This window comes from Rhinolophus ferrumequinum, chromosome 15, assembly GCF_004115265.2.
Source record: "Rhinolophus ferrumequinum isolate MPI-CBG mRhiFer1 chromosome 15, mRhiFer1_v1.p, whole genome shotgun sequence".
NCBI classification, from domain to species: domain Eukaryota; kingdom Metazoa; phylum Chordata; class Mammalia; order Chiroptera; family Rhinolophidae; genus Rhinolophus; species Rhinolophus ferrumequinum.
The window spans coordinates 39,033,828-39,040,106 of NC_046298.1; positions in this window are offsets into that span (position 1 = coordinate 39,033,828).

The window sequence follows — 6,279 nt, forward strand, 5'->3', positions numbered from 1 at the left end:
GAACATTACTGAGACAATGAAACTGAGGGTTAGATAAGAATATTGTAACCATGTTAAATTTCTTGGTTTTTATAGTTGTACTGTACTCATGAAAGAGAATGTTTTTGTTCTTCGGAAATACACACTGAAGTATTCCATGGTAAAGGGGCATCATGTTCTCCAACTTAACTCTCAAATGGTTCAAAACCACAACCTATGTGTATATATGCTTATAGAGGGGGAGGGGAAAGCAGGGAATGGTAAGAAAAATGAGCAAACAATTGGCAGATGTGGACAAATCGTAGACAGGAAACCCTCGTATTATTCTTGCTACTTTTCTATAAGTTTATAATTATATAAAAATAAAGAGTTACCCAAAAAGCGCTTTTTTGTAGCCTATGAGAATGTCATTAAAGGGTTCTTTAGGTGGTGGTACTAATTAATGCTGGTGCTGAATATCTTCCCTGAAAATCATCAATTGCAGAGATAATGTTAGATAACAACACTGTGCCAGGCACTGTTTGAATTGACTCATTTGATCCTCATCGTCATCCTGTGAGGTAGGTGCTACTATTACTCCCATCTCAGTGAAAAGGAAACTGAAGCACAGAGAGGTGAGTCACTTGCCCAAGATCACACAGAGACAGAGCTCAAGCTCTTAATCATAACAGACCATCAAGAAGGCCAAACGATCGCCAAGACATGCAATGCTGGTCACTTAGGAGCAAGAACAGTACTAAATATGAGGGGGCAGAAAGGCACCGTTAGGGGAAAATTTTGGAAGAATGAATGTAGGTTTATGTGCTCTGAACACCTGCCTCAACCTGACATGGAGTCTATGCAAAAGTCAGTCTTGAATTATGCAAAAGTTTAACCAAAACAAAATAGGAAAATAAAGTGGCCACCGACTCCGATGTGGTTGAACCTGCTAAACGTTAACACTGGAGGAAGAATTAGAATGTTCTTCAAACAACTCTGATTATTCTCAATATTTACTTTTAAATACACAAGTGGCATAAATTTAAACTTATAAAACACAGGTACATTCCCTTTGCCCTAGGTATTTACCCTGTGGATATGTTCACACGTGAGCAAAATGTCACATACGCAAGAGGCACTGTGTGTGACAGAAAAAGACTTGGAAACCACCTAAGTGTCCACAATAAGGGACTGGTTCAATACATCAAGGTACATCCACACAAGGGAACACTATGCAGTTACTTTAAAAGGAAGCTTTTTCCAACAAGCACATTAAAAGATGTTAACATCATTAGCTATCAGGGAAATGCAAATCAAAACCAAAATAATATCATTTACACCTGCTAGGATGGCAATAATCTAAAAGGCAGACAATGTGTTGGCGAGGATATAGAGAAATCAGAACCCTCACGCACTGCTAGTGGGAATGTAAAACGGGGCAGCCACTTTGGAAAACAGTCCAGCAGTTCCTCAAATCGTTAAAAATAGAAGTAACATATGACCCAACAATTCGACTCCTAAGTATATACCCAAGAAAATTGAAAACATATGTCCACACAAAAACTTGTTCACGAATGTTCATGGAGGCATTATTTGTAATAGCCCAAAAGTGGAACCAACCCAATGTCCACCAACTAAATAAACAAAATGTGACATATCCATACAATGCAATATTCATCAAAAAAAATTAATGAAGTATTGACACATGCTACAACATGCATGAACCTTGAAAACATGCTAAGTGACAGAAATCAGACACAAAAGGCCTCTCATATTGTATGATTTTGTCTATATGAAATGTCCAGAAGAGGCAAATCTAGAAACAGTACATTCGTGGTTGCCAGGGGTTGGCGAGGGAGGCAGAGTATGGGAAGACTTGGGGAATGATGGCTAAGGGGTGTGGGGTTTCTTTTCAGGGTAATGAAAATATTCTAAAAAGTGGTGATGGACTAACAACAACTCTGTGAATAACTACAAGCCATTGAATTGTGCACTTTAACTGGGTGTATTGTGTGATATGTGAATTAGATCTCAATAAAGTGGGGTTTTGTTAACACTTTTTAAGTGGCTGACACTGACATTCCTACAGCAGTGTACATACTCACATTACTCCAAATCTTCCACAACATTGAAACTTTAAATTTTTTGCCAGTCTACTGGGCACAGAACAGTCTTAATTGTACATATCCCTTTGTGTTTTTGAATTTTGTACTGTGTGCATGAGTTAATCCCAAATAAACACTTTTCAGATTACATTTTTTTAAAAAGGAGGTGTTGCCCCAGTAGCAACCAGCACATCTCCTACCGAGATCTTGGTTCCTAATACCACTCTACAGTAGTAGGAACCAGACTCCTTGGAAAAATGGCTGATTCTAGGACCAGGGCAGGAAATATACAAGATGAGCCCGGAGTATCTGTAGTGCCAGAAAGTAAGGATGTACCAAAAACAAAACAAAACAAACAAACAAAAATCGACTATGCAATAATGGAGCTACATCAAAGGGACACAGGAGCCAACTGAAAGAGTGCCCAATGGCCAAAGCTGGAATAATGTGAACTAAATAAATAAAGCAGCATTGGATTATAACCCAAATATAAATAAATATCCATGAGTCCATACTGATTTAAAAAAATGATTAAGTTAATAAATAGAAGAGACCAATCTCCCTCACAGAAGAATTCCAAGTCATTTGTGTGGGTATTTTGCCCTTAAGGAGTTAGAGCACGAGCCCCCGACTCCTTGCGTGTGGGCTGCTCCGAGTGATTTCCTTTCAAAGAACCCAGTATGGAAAGAGAAAGAAGAGCAACTTTACAGTGGAGAAACCTGACAAATAGTAGGTGATCAAGGTTAACATAAACAGTGATAAATCATGTTGACAATATGTACCCTAGATATTTAACAAAATGGCACTTTATCTCTGAGCTCTTTTTCTGAACAATACATAGTCCAATCAAGAGAGAAAAACACCAGATAAATCCCGATTGAGGGACATACCATAATATACCTGACAAGTATTCTTCAAAACTGTCAAAGTCACCAAAAACAAGTCTGAGAAGCTGCCACAGCCAGGAGGAACCTAAGGAGACATGACAACTCCTTATTTGTCAACATAAATATTTGACAACATAAACATGATACGGTATCCTGGGACAGAAAAAGATGTTAAAACTAAGGAAATCTGAATAACAATGGACTCTAGTTAATGTATCCTTATTGTTTCACTAATTGTAACAAATGCTATCACACTAACGTAGACTCTTAATAGGGGAAACTGGATATGGGGTAGATGGGAACCCTGTACTAAGCACACTTCTCAATTTCTGTACATCTAAAACTGTTCTAAAAAATAAACTGTCCCTGTTTGAAGTTTGCCAAGACTTAGTTTGCAGTTCAAGCAGGTCAAGTTCAGTGTATGTAAATGTCAACCTTCAAAGGCAGGTCCACAGGAGCAGCGTTCTCCAGTCAGCTCAGATCCTAGAGGGAAAGGAGGAGTCACTATCACTGTAGCCCGACTCCTGGCCCATCTCTCGGCACCGGGATCAGGCACTGGAGGAAGTGGTGGTGGGGCTGGCCTGGATCCTGGCTACTGCCACAGGCACTGCAAGTTCCCATCTTGCTTTGCATCCACTGGTGGAGCTATCAGTGGAGGTGACGTGTCCGGAGGTGACCTCATCCTAAGACCACATCCAAACAGAATCACCCACCGGGACTGGCTCACATCTGGCTCTGTGATGTAGCATGCGCCCTGGGCTCACTTCCCCTCCATTTCCACATCTGTTTATGCGATGAGAATAGGAAATCCCTGACTTTCCTGGGGATACCCTGACCCTGAGGATTCAACAAGTCCATCAACTCAGCAAAGCACTGATTTAGTACTTCCTGGCACAGAGGGGCTGGTTAAGGTAAGCTCTTAGCAGCCCGACTCGCTTCCTCCAGCACTCTCCAATTAGACAAGTCCAACTGCTCTTAGTTCTTTTGTGGAATGGGGTGATAAATGTGTAAATAAACCATCTGACGAATGCCAATAGTCTTAGGGGAGAGCCTAATTCAGATTAGATATTGACCCAATATTAGTATTTTAACTAAGTGATTATCACTGGCACTTTCCAAATTCACCCCTGAACAAAGTGATCCCTGGAGCATTGCTTGTAATAGAAGAAACTGGAAGCAACTTGAATTCCCTACCAAAAGGACTAGTTAAACAAATTAAGCGGTTAATATGTGTGTGTTGTATGTATGTACTATGTTTTCTGTGTGTGTACACGAGGATAGCAACACACACACATACACACATCTCTGTAAGGATTACTCAAGACACTAGTAACACTGGTGGCCTATGAGAAGGGAACTGGGGGACAAGGAGACTCAGGAAGAAACTTCACTATAGATCCTTTTGTATCTTTTGCATTTTGAAACGTGTATTACTTATGCTCAAAAATGTTTAAGAGAACCAGATTAAAAGGAATGCATCTCTGCAGGTCACAGCTATTAGGGTTGATTTGGAGCAGTCACCAAATGAAATGAGTGGCACACTGGGGCTCAAGTGGCTGCGGCGGAGGAGGCGTCCAGCTCAGTGGCAAGATGGGGCGTGACTCTCAAGGCGCCGAGGCATCCCAGAGCTGCAAACGCTTCAGAGGGCAAGTTGATGGGATGGGGAATATAGATAACTCTAGAAAATCCAAAACCACCCCCCCTTTCCAAATGGACCGTTTCAAATCTGCAATCAAGGTAGCACAGGGTAGGGGTTAAGGGGTCAGGGTCCCGGTCAGCTCCCTCACAGCCACCTCGGTCCTGTCACTGGCCGCCTAGGGGAGTCTTCAGCAGTTCACTCCCCTCTGAGCCTCTGTAAAGAGCAATAGGGACGACTTACGTCACACAGGTAAGCCCTTCAGCCTAAGTGAGCTATACCTGTGTTTATATCATTGTAGTTCCTGTTGCACATCAAGAAATTACCCTGTGCTCTTAAATTTAGTAACTGAATGCTTCCAATTAACTCTAGCAGTTGCTAAAATTATCCATGGAGGGGAACCAGAAGAAATTATCAGGAGGAAAAAAAAAAGAGTTGAAAAGCAGCAAGGAAAGTGCATATGCATGTGAGCTCCTCCTTGTGGCTCAGACAGGAAAGCGTGGCCTCTGGAATCTTCGTGACATTGTCATCATTTGCTGTCCTTCCTAGGTCCAACCTCAGCCTGTCCCGCGAGGGTCTAGCCCGGGCCCTCCCAGGACTGGGGTCTCTGGCTGCTCTCTCTACCACTGTTGCTCGTACTGAAACCTTCACGCCCAGGCCCAGTGTTTGGGCCACTGCCTGACGCAGGGGCCTCCCAATATGACATTATGGAAAAACTAAAAATAAATTATCAGTTTGGGAAGACGAAAGCAGTTCTGGAGGATGGCAGTGGTGGTTATATACAATATACATGTGCTTAATGCCACTGAACAGTACACTTAAAACTGGTTAAAAATGGTAAATTTTACATTATGTATATTTTACCACAACAAAAATAAAAATGAATGAGGTCTAATGTCATCGTCACCTACTTAGCTCTCCTCCAAACGCCCCACCGCTCCTTGCTAATCTCCTTATCAGACCTGCTCTCTGAATGGGAAAAGGGCCCCAAAGTCCCTCCTGTGTCCTCTCCTCTCTCTGCTCCTTTCTGGCCGGTAACGCCAGGCTTCGGCTTTGAACACAGAGCACCCTGAGCACCCCCCCCACTCCTGCCCTCCAGCCCGGGTGGCCCCCAGCCTCAGCAGCCTGCTCACACCTCAGGCAACATGGTGAAAGCCCAGTGCCCTCCCACTCCACGCTCTCCCCCTCCCTGGCCTCCCAGGCTCCACAAACAGCACATTCTTTCCTCGAGATGCTCAAGTCTCCCGTCTAGGTATGATCCATGCTTCCTCTCCTCCCCTCACCCCAACTGCCAATCCATGGAGCGTCCTGTAGCTCCTCTGAACCCCAGGCCGCCCACTTCTCCTGTAGCATCTCTGAACCCCAGGCCGCCCACTTTTCCTCCTGTAGCTCCTCGAACCCGAGGCCGCCCACTTCTCCTCCTGTAGCTCCTCTGAACCCCAGGCCACCCACTTCTCCTGTAGCATCTCTGAACCCCAGGCCGCCCACTTCTCCTCCTGTAGCTCCTCGAACCCCAGGCCGCCCACTTCTCCTCCTGTAGCTCCTCGAACGCCAGGCCGCCCACTTCTCGTCCTGTAGCTCCTCGAACCCCAGGCCGCCCACTTCTCCTCCTGTAGCTCCTCTGAACCCCAGGCCACCCACTTCTCCCCACAGCCAACCCTCCTTTCCCACCCGGGCTTCTGCCGTAGCTGCC